General features: G+C 37.9%; 1 pseudogene; it reads right to left on the bottom strand.

The window, feature by feature from the left end:
* Positions 1-10,495: 10,495 nt before the first annotated feature.
* Positions 10,496-11,329, bottom strand: LOC105647900 (senescence-specific cysteine protease SAG39 pseudogene; annotated as a pseudogene).
* Between the last annotated feature and the right edge of the window lie 7,869 nt (positions 11,330-19,198).

The following is a 19,198-nucleotide window of genomic DNA, read 5'->3' as shown; positions in this document are numbered from 1 at the left end:
ATACACACTCATGCACAAAGCATACACACTCAGATAAGCATACCCCTTCAAAGCCCTTCAAAGAAGGCCTATCGAACTACGTTGACTTTGATCTTCCATTCAAACGGAAGTACGTAGGCACGTTCGGGATTTAACCCCGAGCGGCAAGTCGAAATCACTCAAACATTTCATTAATCCATCATTCACCTTGCAAAGCGCTCATTCATCGGTTAGTTTATCAGCATGACATAGTCTCGGGATCCACCTCGGGTTCGCAGACTGTGCCTTAAACATTGGGATAATTAATCTAGTAACTAGGTTAATTAAAATTGGAGTCACTCAGGGTTTTTTCCTAGTTTACCCTTAAATAATTAAACAAGGTGGCGACTCACACACATCACGTGTATTTCTTCTCATTCATCATATGCATCACATGCTTATGACATTTGGGGAAGGGGTTCACAGTTTGGCGACTCTGCTGGGGACTTATGTAATCATTTTGCATAAAGCGGACTACGATTGTTGTGTAAACTAACCTGCCCTTCTTTAGGGTATTATTTTACAATGCTTTGTTTTGCAGGGTATCCTAGCACGAATCAAGTGTTCTTTCTTTAAGAATACTTGATGAGGAAATTTGAACTTAATTGAAACATTTAATTAAGACATTAAAACTTGTTGATTTATTTGCACGATTGAGAATCCTTTTCTCCATTGCATAAAAAATGAACTTCAAATGAATTTCTTCTCTTCTGTTCAAACTTCTGAGTCTGGATAGCAAGTAGCGCTGATCGGCAGGTCTCTTTGATTATGCCGACGGACAGCCAAAGCGTCCTCCCTGTTACCACAAACCATCTCTAATCCTTTTGGAGGTGGCCCATGAGTATGCGTACCGTTGGACCCACGCGAAACTCTTTGTTTCACATGTGGTTAGGTATATCCATGCTTAAGGTTCAAGGGTCCCTTAATAAGTCAATTCTCTATTTGTGTCATAGCCTATAGAACCTATCCTTTAGGACTGTATGCACCCGATGATGCTGAATCATTCCATTAAAAATGAATTATGTTGTGATGTTGTGCACATTCACGCATTTATCCCATACTTCACACAAAAAAAAAAAAAATTTCCATTTCAAAGTTGGAAAATCACATTTTGGTCCCTGAGACCTGAAAAATTACATTTTGGCCCCGAAGGCCTAAAAATTCTCAATTTGGCCCCAAAGGCCCAAAAATTCCCAATTCGGCTACAAGGCCCAAAAAATTCTCAATTTGGCCACAGAGGCCCAAAAATTCTCAATTTGGCCCCAAAGGCCTAAAAATTCTCAATTTGGCCCCTAAGGCCCAAAAAATTTTCAATTTGGCCCCAAAGGCCTTAAAATTTCCAATTTGGCCCCTAAGGCCCAAAAAAATTTTTCAATTTGGCCCCAAAGGCCTAAAAATTCTCAATTTGGCCCCGAAGGCCCAAAAATTCTCAATTTGGCCCTAAAGGCCCAAAAATTTCCAATTTGGCCCCGAAGGCCCAAAAAAAAAAAATTCCCAATTTGGCCCCGAAGGCCCAAGAATTCCCAATTTGGCCCCAAAGGCCCAAAAATTTCCAATTCGGCCCCTAAGGCCCAAAAATTTCCAATTTGGCCCCAAAGGCCTTAAAATTTCCAATTTGGCCCCTAAGGCCTAAAAAACTTTTCAATTTGGCCCCAAAGGCCTAAAAATTTCCAATTCGGCCCCAAAGGCCCTAAAAATTCCCAATTTGGCCCCTTAAGGCCCAAAAATTTTTTCTTTGAGAACTAGGGGCCTTTCGAAAAGTCGAGATGTCCAGCCCTAAGCACTCTACCTTACATATCACATCCCATTGGGTCCTATCCTAGGTGTCCTAGCATACCAATATTGCTCTACACTATCTCACATACCTTATCAAAACACCATGTATAGGATAGTCTAAATCGTTTTGACTATGTCCTTTCACAGGTACCCCTCCAAAGACCGCCAGTACCCGAAACACCAACTGAGCTCTCACCCACAAGTCCAACAGCCCCACCTGCATCAATGGCATCAATCTCTGAGATCCAAAACCTCATTGAACAACTGGAAGCCAGAATGGAGGCTAGAATGAATGAGGCATTGGCTGCCCAGAGGACTGCCCTAATAGCTGAACTAGGTAGTGGTAATGGAAATGGGGCTTCAGCTGGGGGAAGTGGACCTGCTACCTCCAATCAGGGTCCTGCTGCTGAACCGACAAACCCTGCCCTTAACCTGGATGACATGCCCTCCATAACTGCTTCTGAGCTGGAAGCTCAGAAAATGAGAGAAAAATTGGAACTGTTGGAAAGGTCTATTACTGCCCTTAAAACACACAAGGAAGTGGTGGACATGGACTCCTTGTCCTTGTTCCCCGAAGCGAGACTACCAACAAAATTCAAAATGCCCAACATGGATAAGTTTGACGGAATCACTTGTCCCAAAACGCACCTGAGAATGTATGTGGGTGCCCTCAACCCGTTTGGCCTGAACAGCGAGCTCCTTGCTCAGTTGTTTCAGCAATCTTTGACTGGTGCTGCATTAAGATGGTTTGTAAGCTTGGATCATTCCAAAATGAAGAATTGGGAGGACATATGCAATGCTTTCAACATGCAGTACCATTATAATATCGAAGTGGATGTTACCCGGAGGGAGCTAGAAACCACTAAACAAAAGAACAATGAGCCCTTCTCCTCATTCCTTTCGAGGTGGAGAGCCAAAGCTGCTCAAATGATCAACCGACCCTCTGAACAGGAACAAGTTGACATAATAATCAAGAATTTACTGCCTGTCTACCAGTCACAGCTTCAAACACAGTACTTGCCTACGTTCCAATCGCTCATTGCGACTGCAACTAAGGTGGAAGACTTAATCCAGTTGGGTCGGCTCAAAGAAGACTCATACAAGAAGCAGAATTATGCTGGGTCTAGTGAGACAAATGAAATAGCCAGTATAATCCCCACGAATCCTTTACGTGTTGGGAATTTGGGAAACAATCAGCCAAGGAGGCAATATACTGATCTCGGCATGCCAATCCTTTTGGTATTCCGAGAAGCAATGAAAGCAAATTTACTGAAGCCCTTAGAAGCAAGGCCATTACCAAACCCCCTGCCCCGGAATTTCAAAGCCAATGAGTACTGTGAGTACCATCAAGGACATGGGCATAAGACCGAATCATGCTGGACTTTGAAAAACCGTCTACAAGACCTGGTTGACAATGGGTCTATCATCCCCAAGAGCAAGCTGAATAACAACCAATCCCTTGCCTAACCATGGGATTAATGCAAAAAAAATTGCTGAACAAGAATCGTTCGATCCTTTCGAACTTTTCTTAGAAATGAATGAAGTTTGTGTCTGAGAAGGTTAAGATCAAACCTCCAAAAGAACAAAAGAATTGTTCAAGACCAACAACAACATGTCTGATTGATTGAAGCATCAAGAAGAACAAAGTCACTACAGTCAATCCGATCCTAGTCCATCATAGTCCACCTAGAGTCTATCTTTTAGGGCCTAGTTTCTTTTTTCTTTTCATTTTCATTTCCATTCAAGTTTTCATTCAATTCAAATTTGTAAATCTAAGTGTCTTTTGTACACAAATTTTGTCTTATCAATAAAAAGGGATCAGTTTACGTTCCAATCATGTTTATACTCTCTCTCTATCTTTTCCTGTGAAAGCACAAAAAAAAAAATCAAAAAAAAATAATGAAAAAAAAATGATGATAAAAAAAAAATAATAATAAAAATTGGCCAAGAAAAATGCATTCATCGATTCATTTGCTCTGCATCAATCAAAGCTGGGGGCATCTTAAGAAGCACCATCAAAGGGGAAGTTTTGAAGGGTAATCATGGAAAGGATCCAGCAAAGGGTACGCAAGACTTCAAACAGTACCGAGACAAAGCCGATTGAAGGGGTTAGGGCCAGAATGGTTTCTTCGAAAACCCAAGGATGGAAGATGCTCCGATAGAGAGGTGTCTGAATTTTGAGCTTAAAAGCAACAGAATAAAGAAGTTATGCTTGGAATTGGGTTGGGTCTGCACGAAGTCGCAATGCTATCCATATACTACTCAAGTCATCTCAGAATCAAGTTGCCTCGAAATTCTTTATGGAGAGGCTGCTTCTAAGTAAGCAAAAGGAAAAACGGGACAAAAGGAACCCCTGGTCAAAAGGAAGCAAACAAAGCAAAAAGAAAAAAATGGGTCAAAAGGAACTTCTGCACAAAAGAAAGAAATCAAAGCTACAGGAAATCAAGTTGTCAAGAACGGGTCAACTACAAACTCTCCGACAAATTCAAGCCCATCAAGGGTAGAGGACAAATCATTTCAGCCATAAGGACAAAGACCAAGCGGCTGCTCACATTTTGAAAAAGCAAGTTAAAAGTAGTCATTTCCACAAATTGGATGACAACAAACACCTTGAAAATCAAGCGCCAAGCATGGCACAAATACAAGTGTCCTTAATAAACAAGGACCATTTCTCAAAACAAGAAAAGGAAGAGTCTCCTCAAAATTCCTTATGGAGAGGAGAACCATTGAGGAAATAAGTTTCAAATTCAGAGGAAGATAAAGTTCAAGAAAAGGAATCAAATTAACCTCAAGAATTCAAACATGGCGAAGCCACAAAAGCATAAAAGCTTCTTCGACACTCAAGCCACTCAAGTTACCACCACAATGTGGGTATTCAAAACTCTTTGTGATGAATACAAGTCATATTTCAGTCAACCAGTGGTAAAACCGCTACAACAACAAAGCCAGATTCGCCTAGGGTCATCACTATCATGCGAGCTCGAGTCAATAAGTTGATTCAACATCATCAAGCCGGGAAGGAATCCCGTGAAGAAATCAAGTCAGAAATGAACTCTGCATCAACATCAAGTCGGGAAGGGAATCCTGCAAAGACATCAAGCCGGGAAGGAATCCCGCGAAGACATCAAGCCGGGAAGGAATCCTGCGAAGAAATCAAAACAGAAATGAATTCTGCATCAACATCCAGCCGGGAAGGACTCCCGCAAAGACATCAAGCCGGGAAGGAATCCTGAAGAAATCAAATCGGAAATGAATTCCACAATCAGCATTAAGTCGGAATTGAATTTTGCCCCAACAGCAAGTCATTCCGCACCAAGTCGGAAATAAATTCCGCACCAAGACGGAAAGGAATTTCGCACTAACATCAAGTCGGAGATGAATTCCGCACCAGCCGAGCACGAAGTTCGCATCCCAGAAGGAACTACGAAAGGCCTGATTCTCCCCATCCCCCGAAGAGTTCTTGGAGATACGTAGGCAGCCACAAAGGCGCGGTCACAAACATAAGTTTGCATCATAAATAACATTTTATCTTTGCCAATAAAAAAAAATAAATAAATAAATAAAAAAAAAGAGAGAAGAAAAGAAAAATAAAAGCTGGAGTTGAAAACCCGAAAGGGCGGCTTCAGGCAAGAATTGAGCCCGCTAGGCTGAAAACCCGAAAGGGCGGTCTAGGCAAAAGTTACAGCAAAGAGCCTGCTAGAGTCGAAAACCCGAAAGGGCGGCTACTAGGCAAAAGTTAAGAAAAAAAAAAAAGTGCTCTCATGAATTCTTTTAGAGAGTCCATTTTTGTAGGATAAACAGCGAAGTATGTCCTTAAAAAAAAAAAAAAAAAAATCCCTTTCAAAGGTCTTCTCGGGAGTTCCTTCATGTCAAAATTCACTACAAGAAAAATTTGAGTCTCTAAATTGAGTCTCCAGTGAGTCTTTAAAATCAAGTCTCCATCACCAGTGGTCATTCCACAACGAATCACAAAGATCGAGTCATTCTCAAAAGTTCGTTTTGAAAGTGTCACTCTTTGAGTCATTCCTCGAAAAAAAAAAGAGAGAGAGGAAAATGTCAATTCAATCCCCGGGATTTCCAAAACAACCCTAAAAAATGTCAAGCATAATCGTTGAGAGGTAATTCTTTAATACCTCGTCTCCACTCGGACCATCGTTTCTTCGATCCTTTCAAGACGAACGATGTCATCCACATTGTTCGTTTCCTCGAGTCATGTAAGTGGCTTTGTTCTCTTTGATTCCTCAATCGATTGGACAAGTACAATACCAATGTCTTGAAGTTTTCCATGGTCAGCACCATTCTGGGGGCAAGAAGTGATAAGAACCTTCACCATTCTCCCATCACAGAAGTAATCACGGAATTTTTAGTCTTTCATTAAGAAGAAATTCTACTTCAGCTAATAAGGGCATCAATTCTCTCAAGCAGGGGGCAAAATCCTCCAAGACCGATTCAGGGGCAAGTGTTATACAAAAAAAAACACATACACAACCCAAGGTGAAACCCTAACCAAGGACCAACCATTTTTTCATCCAAAACCAAGCCATTTGATCATTTCGACTTTAGGTGGACCCTTGGTTCTCAAAAATAAAACAAAACTCTTTTCAAGCCCTCATTAAGAGGCAAAACATCTTTTCAAGTCCTCTAAGAGGCAAAATCACGTTTTAAGCCCTCATTAAGAGGCAAAACATCTTTTCAAGTCCTCTAAGAGGCAAAATCACTTTTTAAGCCCTCATTAAGAGGCAAAACATATTTTCAAATCCTCTAAGAGGCAAAATCTCTTCTCAAGTCCTCTAAGAGGCAAAACTTCTTTTTTAAGTCCTCAAAGGGGCAAAAACATCTTTAAATTGCAAACATAAATCCATGCATTTGATCATTTCATTTGAGACGGCAACGTTTCCTTCTCTGCCCATCCTCAAAATTTGCTCCATCAGACAACCACTGGCTCTCATAAATCATTTTTATGATAGCCAGTGGGGGGCAACTGTGAATACTCAAATTTTGAGGCTTCTCATGTTGTTGGTGGCATGTGAAACTCTTTAAATGGAGGAAAACACGCTGCTACAGTGCCATGCCAATTAGTTTGACTTTGCTACAGTAAATTTGACTTTTCTGCAGTAACTTTGACTTTGCTGCAGCAACTGTGCAAACAGTCCGGCCGGACCGGAGGCCATTTTGGACATTTACTGGAAATATGTTAATATGGTACTTGAAACGTCCGGAATTTCACGAGGATCGCAGAACCGGTCCCGGAATGATTTTTGGAGGTCGGAAACTCCCAAAAAAAGCTCCCGGAGCGAGACATGGTGGCCACCACCAGCTACGGCGGCACCGGCCGCCGGACACGGCAGCTCCGGCCGCCGGACACGGCGGCAGCTGCCGCCGGACATGGGCGGCACCTGCCGCTCAGCCTCTTGGGCGGTAGCTGCCGCCGAGCCAGGCGGCACCTGTCGCCCTGGACCCGAAAATGGCCTATAAATAGACCATTTTCAGCCTATTTTTGGCACCTCTGTCTGTGTTGACGGACGAAACCCTCTCCCTCTCACGCTCTTTGAGTCCTTCTTTACCGCTTTTTGCATTTTAATTTAATTTTCATTGCATTTTATTATGATATTTGACCATTAAAATTAAATAAAATTAAAATTAATTAATATACCTAAACGAGGAGCTTAATCTGGAGTTAAGAAGTGGTCGACGATTAAATCAGGTACGTAAATGAAACTCTGCCTATTTAATTTTAGCACTTCATGCATACTTCTTCTCTACTCTTAATAATTCTACAACTGCATAAATGCATTCACGTCATCATTTAGACAAATAAACTGTCTTAATTAAACACGATTAAGCTTAAATGTCCGGTTAATTAATAACTGTGGTATTAAAGTTTAAATCCGACAATATTGGCTAAAAGAGCCTAGTTAATTAATAACTACGGTTCAATTGCCTTATTTCGAACAAATCCGGCTTAAGTCCAATTAATCAATAATTGTGGCTAAAAGCCTTAATCAATCACGTCTCGACAATAAATTGTGATTAAGCTCGAACGCCCGATTAATTGATAATCGTGGCATTAAAGCCTAAATCGCACATTTTGGCAAACTAATTGCCTAAAACAACACATTTTGGCCAAAGGCCTTAAAATCAACCATTTTAGCGACAAATCGCTTAAATTAATCAATCTTTTGGCCTAAGGCCTTAAAATCAACCATTTTGGCGAAAATCGCCTAAAATCAACATTTTTGGCAACAATTGCCTAAATCAAATCATTTTGGCTAAAAGCCATTAAAATCAACATTTTTGGCAAAATGCCTAAACAAAATGCACAAAGCATACACACTGATGCACAAAGCATACACACACTCATGCACAAAGCATACACACTCATGCACAAAGCATACACACACTCATGCACAAAGCATACACACTCATGCACAAAGCATATACACACTCATGCACAAAGCATACACACTCATGCATTAAGCATACCCCTTCAAAGCCCTTCAAAGAAGGCCTATCGAACTACGTTGACTTTGATCTTCCATTCAAACGGAAGTACGTAGGCACGTTCGGGATTTAACCCCGAGCGACAAGTCGAAATCACTCAAACATTTCATTAATCCATCATTCACCTTGCAAAGCGCTCATTCATCGGTTAGTTTATCAGCATGACATAGTCTCGGGATCCACCTCGGGTTCGCAGACTGTGCCTTAAACATTGGGATAATTAATCTAGTAACTAGGTTAATTAAAATTGGAGTCACTCAGGGTTTTTTCCTAGTTTACCCTTAAATAATTAAACAAGGTGGCGACTCACACACATTACGTGTATTTCTTCTCATTCATCATATGCATCACATGCTTATGACATTTGGGGAAGGGGTTCACACGGCGGTGGCGGCCGCCCTTAAAGGCGGCGACAGCGGCTGCATGGCGGGCATGCCCGCCCAGCATGGCGGGCGCGCCCGCCCAAGCCAGGCGGGCAGGGGCGCCCGGGGTCACATTTTTTTCCTATAAAAAACAGCTCTGGGGCTCCGTTTTGAGACACTCAGTCTGTGTTGACGGACGCTCCTTCTCCCTCACGCTCTTTGCGATTCTTTTACTGCTTTTTCTGCATTTTTAATTTAGTTTTATTGCTTTCTTCCTTTGTTATTTGGTCACTAAAATTAAATTAATTAAAATTCCCTTAACGAGGAGCTTAACCTGGAGTTAAGAAGTGGCCGTCGATTAAATCAGGTACGTAAACTAAACTCTGCCTATTTAATTTTAGCACTTCATGCATGCTTCTCTTCTACTCCTTATAACTCTACAACTGCATAAATGCATTCGCATCACAATTAGGCAAATAAACTGCCTCAGTTAAATATGATTAAGCTTTAATGCCCGGTTAATCAATAATCGTGGTATTAAGCTTAAATCCGACAATATTGGCTAAAAAGCCTAGTTAATTAATAACTACAGTTTAATTACCTTTATTTCGAACAGTCCGGCTTAAGTCCAATTAATCAATAATTGTGGCTAAAAAGCCTTAATCAATCACGTTTTGGCAACAAATTGCCTACAATTAAATCAACCACATTTTGGCAACAAATTGCCCACGGTTCAATCAATTTTTGGCAAACAAATTGCCTATAAATTAGATTAACCACTTTTTAGCGACAAATCACTTAAATCAGAAGCTTTGGCAAAATGCCTTAGAATTAATCAATCTTTTGGCTAAAAGCCTTCAAACAATCATTTTGGCGACAATCGCCTAAATCACATCAACTTTTGGCAAAAATTGCCTAAATCCATTCATTTTGGCTAAAAGCCTTAAATCAGTCATTTTGGCGACAAACGCCCGAATAATCACTTTTGGCAAACAAATTACCTAAATCTTTTGGCTAAACGCCTTCCAATATCAACTTTTGGCACAAATGCCTTAATCACTTTGGCGACAAATCGCCTAACCAATTTTTGGCAATAAATTGCCTAAATCACATCAATTTTAGGCAACAATTGCTTAAATCAATCTTTTTGGCTAAAAGCCATTAAAATCAACATTTTTGGCATCAAATGCCTAAAAATCAATTTTCAGGCAGAATGCCTAAACAAAATGCACAAAGCATACACACACTCATGCATTAAGCATACCCATTCAAAGCCCTTCAAAGAAGGCCTATCGAACTACGTTGACTTTGATCTTCCATTCAAACGGAAGTACGTAGGCACGTTTGGGATTTAACCCCGAGCGGCAAGTCAAAATCACATTTCATTGGTCTAAATCACATTAATCACCCTGCAAAGCATTCATTCATAGGTTAGTTCTTCAGCATGACATAGTCTCGGGATCCATCTCGGGTTTGTAGACCATGCTTTAACATTGGGTTAATTAATCTAGTAATTAGGTTAATTAAAATTGGAGTCAACTTAGGGTTTTTTCCTAGTTTACCCTAAAATAATTAAACAAGGTGGCGACTCATACATTCACGTGCATTTCTGCCCTTAGTCTCATGCATTCACATGCATTAATGATGTTTGGGGAGGGGTTCACACTCTTTATAGTCTGTAGAGGGAGTTTGTTATAGCAAAATCGGCTACTATTATGCTAAAGAATAGCTACAAAGTGGACTGCTTCTGTTCCACGTTTTATTAGCCACTACTACTTTCTAGCAAAAACTCAGTCAACAAAAAAACAAAATAACAAAATAACAGTAGCAATTTAAATTTAGTCAGCAAGTTTATAATGGTAATAGCCACTTGCATCAATGGCTACAGAGACTGGTTGGTTGGCTACTGCCTTCAATAAGGCATCTTCACTATTGGCAGGCACATCTTCATAGCCAGTAAGCTTTGCTGCGTGATCAGCTGCCTTTCTTTTATTGCAAGAATCATCAGTTCCTAGGTAAGGGTAATTGGCTTCAGTTGTTAGTCCTCCATTGTTTTTTATGAATTCAAATGCATCATCCATAAGACCCCCTTCGCAGCCTTAATCTTCTCCACTTGTGTCACAATCAACAAGTTCTTGCTCAGAAAGAGAAATCAATTTTCCTGTTGAGAGCTTTGTAATTCCTTTCATGGCAGCCACAGCAGAAAATGCCCAGCAACATCCTACATTTGTGTGTTAGAAAAAGGAAATACATATATTAGATTAATTTTATTATAGCTAGTACATAGTGGAAGAAAAATAAGAAACATTGTGTTCCTTACCACATTGGCCTTGGTCCTTGATGGGAGTAACAGCTCCTTTGTTCCTCCAGTCCATGGAAGTTGGGACAGCGGTGACATTTTCATACTTAAACGACAGCGTCTCAGATGACTTAGCAATAGAAGATCTTTTATATCCATTTCTAGAGGCCTTAAACTCCTCATTACTTAAGTCTGCAAATCCATTGATATCTAGCTTGTAAAGCTTATTCCCATACTTATTAAAAGATTCAATGAACTCCACATTATTCTTGAATATGTTAAAGCGCTTCTCCTTCTCTGCATTGTCTTTATAAACACGTCCATATTTAGCCATCCACATTTCATGCCTCTCCTTCATGGTTTCATCTTGTAGAGGACGTGCCAAGGCTTGAGATGCAAAGAGCCCCAGCACCAACACTGTCACAAAAACCAGTTTGTTTTCAAGAATTGAAGCCATTCTTCTTGGTGAAGGAGGAAATAAAGACTAGAGAGTATATAATGTAGGATATGTATATTTTTGGCACACTAGTCCTTAAAGAGCTGTCATGTATTTATAGAACATATACATTGGCTTCCTTAAAAGATATATGATACGGAATCGATACCACTCAACCATAGATCTCAAGGAAGCATGGAGAACACCTAAGTTTCTCACATTAATGGAAGCACATGTTGAGATGGAATCTGAAATTCCAGACATGGCACGCCCCAGACTGTACATAGCACGCCTGTGCAAGGTGGCACTCCCCAGGCCGTGCAAGCCTCTGCCTCTCGCGAGGAGCCACTTACATTGAAGCACGCCCGTGTAAGGTGGCACGCCCCAGACCATACAAGCTTCTGCCTCTCGAGAGACAACACTTGATTTGAAGCACGCCCGTGCCAACTAGCACGTCCCAGACCGTGCAATCTTCTGACTCTCACGAGAACAACACTTAATCTGAAGCACGCCCATGCCAACTGGCATGCCCCAGACCGTGCAAGCTTCTGACTCTCGCAAGAACAACACTTAATCTGAAGCACGCCCGTGCCAACTGGCACGCCCCAAACCGTGCCCGCCTCTACCTCTTGAAAATTTAGTTAGTTTATTTTGAGTTTTTGTATTGTTAATGGGTTGGGCCTCCTATAATTCGGCCACCCTTGATTATTTTAGCCTTATTTTGTTCAGATTTAGTCGATCTTTAGTTGATTTGGATTAGATATCCAAATCCTTAAGTTGTTAAGACTTTTAGTTGGTTTAGATTTGCTAAATCCTTATCCTTAGCTGATTTAGACTAACTAATCTATCCTTTAAGGATCTGGACCTCTTAGGATTAGTATAAATAGCTTGTTATATTGTAATTATTCAACATTCATTCAATCAATTAATCAAAAGAGAATTTCTTCTTCATGCTTTGGCGTGTTCTTGCTTTAGAGAGAGTGTGAGATTGCATTCTTCTAATTGCATCAAGAATCAAGGTAAACTTATCAATTATTTTGTGGCGTTTATCTTATTCTTTTACTCTATTATTGGTATTCTTGCTTCTTTAAGCTTTGGGTGCCATAGAGGGGGGTTTACTTTGATCTTGGATCTCTTCCAAAACTTGTCATAGAGTTCATGGAATTTATTTCCATAGGGTTCCGCGTCAATATGTCTGAAATTGCAGTCTTATGTTGAGTTCATCCGGTAAGTTGTGTATGATATGGACAACCAAAATTCAGTTTCTTGACGCTGTTTCCTTCTAAAAGCTTTTGCGTTCCATTGTTATCTACTATTTGTCTTGTTATGAGAAGAAATGTATTTTGTCTTGAGGACCCTTCTTTTGGAAGTGGATTTGGTTCACAAAGAGATGGCTAACGGTCCATAAGATATAAGAAAGAAATACAAATAAAAATAAAGTTAATAACCCAAAAGGAGTACTGGAAATTTACAACTACTTAAATAAATTGTATCCCGTAATTCTACAAGACTAGAACACTCAAAAAGTGGTATAACGAAATAGATTTCCTTTGATTTTTCAGTATAAAGTAATGTCAAAAATAGCATTGTGGATATTTTAAAAGATAGGTTTCAATTTTTAAAAAAAAATTGAAATGTAAAAATAAATTTTATTAATTAAAAATATTAAATCCGTTTTTATTATATTGTTGAATATCAAAAGCTAAATTTTTTTTTCCGTAAAAAAATTTGAGCACCTTTGATTTTTAAACAATGAAATTATTCCTAGCTCTAATGGTTTTTTAACCGGTCGTCTTTGAGAAGACCGAGTACTCGATTATTATTTTAGCCAGTCGTCTAACGATAGGTCGTCGGTTCTTCCCATCACGCAGTCGTAGAACGAGAAGACCTTCCTTTTTGCAAATATGTAAAATTTCATCTCAACTCCCATCTCTTATCATCCGTTGAATTGCTTTTCCGAACTGGTAAATATTGAGCCCTAAATTTGCATTGGAAAGACTAGCACTTTGCGATGGTTCACTTCACTTTTTTATAAACGGTAATATCAATTATGAGAAAGACGGTTAGCAGAGGATTAGAATTGATTCTAGTCCAACCATACTAGAAGAGTTGGAAATCAACAAGATAAAAACGTAGTCGTTAATGCTCGTTAACTATCTAAGATAAAGATTAGAAACAAATTGAAACCTATGGTCATTTTAGATACTATACTGTTGGATTTCCAACTCCATTCAATGAGAATAAAAATGTTGCCATGCAACCGAATTAGGTCTTCTGCTGATGTTGAGCAATATCCCTATTTGTCCTTCAATCAATTGACAAATGAGTTCAAATCATAAGTAGGAAAAATTTACACAATACTTTCAAATATAACATCAATTAACAAGGTACTGCTGATATCTGACCTGTCGAACTTGTACCTTAGAAGAGACATATCCCAACACAATGACTTTGCTTGCTGAATTCCGTTGCTTTTGTCAAATCATTTGTTTAACTCTGTATAATATTTGAGCTTATGTATCTGCCTACCAAATTGGCTAGGGCATTGATTAATGACTTTGGGTTAAATATTATACCGGCTTTTGGATCACGAATAGAGTCGACAAAGATCTGCAAAATAAAATAAATTTTTAAAAAAAAATCTAAGTAACCTCATGAAGTACGGTAGATGAACTATTTAAAGCAATGCGTCTGCTTGTATTGCCCATCCCTAGTAATAATCAAGGCAAGATCAGAATCCTTAAATAGAAAGCACTTGATCATCCAAAGTAAATTTCAAATCATTTTTAGAGTTTTACACTTGAAATAAAGAGTACCTACTCTTGTCAAACTTATTTTCAAATAGATTACAAACACTTCAAAAACATATTGGACTTAGAAGATGATATGAAGGAAACATGTTTGAAAATACTATTCAAAGAAGCGGTAGCAGGCAACATACCACATTAATGATTCCTTGGGAATTCAACCAATGAACATCTATGGGAATTTCACCTTCTTTGGGAACTAAAAGTGTATTGATATACTGATTTGGCTGCACAGAAACATCAATAGCAATAAATAACATGTCCCTTCACGTATACTTGTTTGTGATTGTTATTTGAGATTTTTCCACACTAAACATTTACTTTTTCTTCGCGAAATAATTTAGAAAAACATGAAAAGAATTTCCTACCAAAACAAGCACCTCCTACAGACAAGAATGTAACAGCCATTGAGTATGATTATAAGAATTTTTACGAATTTGACAATAAAATATTTAGACGAGATGTACATAAAATGCTACTGCAGGACAAGTATGTAATCACATTTTTGTTGTGTTGTCTTTCATACCACACGGGTCATGGTTAGGGCATTGCATGACCCATCCAATTGCAAAATTGACAAACCCCACCAAACTTGATGTTTTGTGCAATTTCACCGAAATAGACTTATTAAATGTCTGATTTGAAGGAAAAAACTTATCTATAATCTCATTTGTGGATCAAATCAATGAAATATAAGATTTTTTAAAAATATTTCGATTTTATCATTTTCTTTTTAAGTGTATGGTTAGAACTACTCTCGTTTTAATAAATTTATTTTATTAGTTTGGTTCATAAGTGGAGCTACATATCCATGTGAGTATGTTTTTTGAAATTGATTTAGCTAAGTTGAGGTTTTAGTTTAGTGCTTTTTTACCTTACAATAATTTAACTTATTAGTATTTTTATGAGTTGAATTTTAATTTTTTTTAGAAAAAAGGCAAAAGAGGCTTTTGTCACCCTCTATATATTTTGCTTGATTGGTGTGCTGCAAGTTCTCATATTCTCAGCTTTGAACTTTGAAACACTTGCTAAGCCGCTAAAGAAGAGAAACCATCTTTCCAAGCTCTCTTGTCAATCCCATTTTCTTTGAGCTTTTGTCTCTTTCTTCTTCAAGATTCATCGACATTCCACGAAACAATATTCACAGTTTCGAAGACTCTGCATTTCTTTAAACTAAAGCTCCACTCTTCAAAGAATCTCACACATATCAAAGAAATAATGGTCTTCAATACTATCAAGAAGAAAACATGGATGTTTTCTCACTAACTTGTCTCCATATGTCTCTTAAACCTAAAACCTATCCCTTTTGCGGTATGGAAGTTATGATCAAAGATACAAGAATCACTAACAAACCTATTAAACAACCAAGTTTCCCTCTCCAAAAGCTCTCTTTTTGGTTCGCCCCTACCACTCCTCCTCCAGGCCTAATCTGCTCCGCTTTTTGCTCATAAAACATAAGAAGCTAACATTTTTAGGCTATTCTGTTTTTCTTCTTTCATTCAATGGTTTCTTACTGCAATTATAATGCCAATTCTTTGTCTGGGATCTATAACACCTGCCGCCCAATCCCGAAAGACCCAACGGTGGATGCCACATTCGGTGCCGGAGGCACCGTCCTAACCTACATATAAATCATACAACCATATTTTGAATTAGAAGTGACTTAGTATTCACAAGTTTAGCAAGTAATAATATTTTGTTTTGAAAATGATTTGGGAGAGTCCTACATTAAAACTGCAAGAGTTTCCCCTAAAAATAGAAGTTGCCAAACATATGAATACAAAGCACTCCCAAATTCAAACTCCAAACCCCATCAAACTCCAATAACAACACAATAGCACTTGTATAATTTCATAACTACATAATTCCTCAATAACATTAAATAAAATCTCATGCTTATCACCAAATATATACACCAAACTAATTTATCATTACATGCTTAAGTTATAATTCAAATAACATAATCTCCGAAAATATAATAATTATACATGCCATGATTCTTAACTACATCAAACTAATTCTACCACTACTAAAATAGTCTCTTCTGTTCTGAAGCTACTCTTCTGATCTTCAAGTAGCAACCATGGACTTCAACCTGAGCGTGATAAAAATCAACGCGCTGAGTATAAAACTCAGTGATGCTCATAAATGACAAACTTACCAATGTTGTACAGGCAACACACTTAAAATATAAATTTTCATCAAAAGAACATACATTTACATTTATAGCAAAAGAAATATCAAATAAACTTATAATTAATAACATAAATAATTTAATTCTTCCAAATCATAAATTCATTTCGGGACCCCTGTCTGTGTTGACGGACGATCTTCCTCCCTCCCACGCTCCTTGCGATTTCTTTACCGCTTTTTGCATTTAATTTAATTTTTGTTGCATTTTTATTGTGATTTTTGCCCACTAAAATTCAACAAATTAAAATTAATTAATATTTCCTAAACGAGGAGCTTAACCTGGAGCTAAGAAGCGGTCGCCGATTAAATCAGGTAACACCGGAACTCTGCTCATTTAATTTTAGCACTTCATGCATATTTCTCTTCTACTCTTAATAATTCTACAACTGCATAAATGCATTCACGTCATCATTTAGACAAATAAACTGTCTTAATTAAACACGATTAATCTTAAATGTCCGGTTAATTAATAAACGTGGCGTTAAAGCTTAAATCCGACAATATTGGCTAAAATGCCTAGTTAATCAATAACTACGGTGTAATTGCCTTTATTTCGAACACTTCGCCTAAAGGTCCAGTTAATCAATAATTGTGGCTAACGGCCTCGTTTAATCACATTTTTTGGCAACAAAATTGCCTACATTTAATCAATCAATTTCGACAATCAATTACCTACGATCTAATCATTTTTCTCAAAAAATAAATTGCTTATAAATGAGATTAACCGACAAATCGCTTAAAATCGAACAATCTTTCGATACAAGGCCTTAAAATCAATTTTGGCGACAAACCGCTTAAATGAATTAATTTCGGCAAAATGCCTTAAAATCAACCAGTTTCGGCTCAAAGCCTTAAAATCGACCCTTTTTGGCAAAATGCCTTAAAATTGACCAATTTTGGCTAAAAGCCTTAAAATCAATCATTTTTGGCAATAATCGCCCGATCACATCATTTTGGTAAACAAATTGCCTGAATCAACACATTTTGGCTAAAAGCCTTAAAATGAATCATTTTCAGCAACAATCACCAATCACACTTTTTGTGTGACAGACTGATTTTTCTTTTAGTGTCGGTAATAGTGATTTACCGGTCTGTGAATAGTACCATCGGTCCGGGACTTGGTATTATTTTAGTCCGGAAAAATTACTATGCATAGTTAATATTTTATTTACTATTTTTGGAGCATGTTTGCATGATTTAGGTGGGTAGAAAATATTTAATGAATATTTTTGGAGAGTTTATGTATTAAATGCATAATATTTCTAGTGTGGTATATTAAGAAATAAATGAGGAATTATTTTAGTGGAGTTCATTTAATTAATTGCTGGAGTTAAATAAGAAGTAGAAGAGATTTATTTGAGGAATATTTAGAGCCATTGGATGAGATTACTTAGGACTTGATCTTAGCCACACATTTTGCATGATTTTAGGAAGTCAAATTTGACTTTGGCACTTAAAAGTAAACACCACAACATTTTTGTCTTTCTTCTCTTCTCTTCTCCACGCCATTTCCATTTTCTTCCTTCTTCTTTCATTTTCTTCATTTTCTTACCTCCAAATTTACCACCAAACTACCTAATTAAACCATAGATTAGTACTTAATCCTTAAGAATTAAGAAGTAGAAGTTGAGTTTGGTGATTAAAAGCAAAGAGAAGTGAAGTTACCATTGAAGCAAGTAAGTTTTGGTTTTTGAGTTTTGTGAATTGTTAAGTAGAATTCATGGTTTAGACATGTTATTGATGCATTAAATCATGCTCCAACTATTTCTTTTGTCAAGTTTTGTTTGTAATGTTGATTTTTCATGCTTTGAAGAGGTTGGAGAACCATCCTCAAAGGGGAAAGAGAAAGCCAAGGAGTAAGGCTTTCCAAGCTTATTCAAGCTTGTTAATAAGGTTAGTGCAATCATAATTTCACTTGTTTAAGTTGTTTTTACATGGTTAGGGTCTTGAATATATTTTGGGAACTTTGTATGTTTTGTTGAAATTGCTGAATTTTAATGTGAGATGTGTTCTGCCGTGGGATTGGAACTCATTTTTGACCCCTTTATACTTCCCATTTGTTTCTGACTTCTTCATGAAAGTTGTAGCTCTATTTCTCAGCTTTCCAAAACATATTCTTATGTCTAATTCCAATACTTGTAGCTCAACTTATGATTTAAATACCAAAACTGGTTCTATTATGATGTCTTACCTGTCTATCCGAAATGATTGTCCATTTTGACCACTCAAATGGCAAAATAACATTTTATGTTCTTCATAAAAGTTATAGATTTACTTCTTATCTTTCCAACCCATCCTCTTGTGTCCAAATGGGATATACATAGCTCAATGTATGGCTGAAACATCCAAACTGACTCTGTTGTGTCGGGCCACATGCATTACTAAATTGAGTGCCCATTTTGACCACTATACTGACAAGATTAGGTTCTGAGTTCTTCATAAACGTTGTTGCCCTGTGTCTTTAGAATTCTCTCATTCTGGATTGGTTTCATTTGAGTGTTTGGTGAAGTAGGAATTCAAGAAACATTGGACTTGGTTCTGCTGAATCAGGTCTGATCTGTTGGTCTGTGTTCTGAGCTTTTGTTTGCTATCTTACTGTGTGATCTGGGCTGTGGTCCCTTCTGAACATTTGTATAATTTTGTCTTAGCTTTCTAATGAACCTGATTTCATTCAATTTGGAGACCCATAAGTCAACTTATGTGTTAAAAACCCTGCAAAGGTCAAGTTTATGAAAATGCTGAAAAGTTCTTGATTTATGTACTTTTATACTATCTTAAGTATATATACATCTATAGTGTTTTGAGT

This window comes from Jatropha curcas, chromosome 11, assembly GCF_041381405.1.
Source record: "Jatropha curcas cultivar XTBG-Jc1 chromosome 11, XTBG_Jcur_1.0, whole genome shotgun sequence".
Taxonomy (NCBI): domain Eukaryota; kingdom Viridiplantae; phylum Streptophyta; class Magnoliopsida; order Malpighiales; family Euphorbiaceae; genus Jatropha; species Jatropha curcas.
This window is presented reverse-complemented; position numbering and strand designations above follow the sequence as displayed.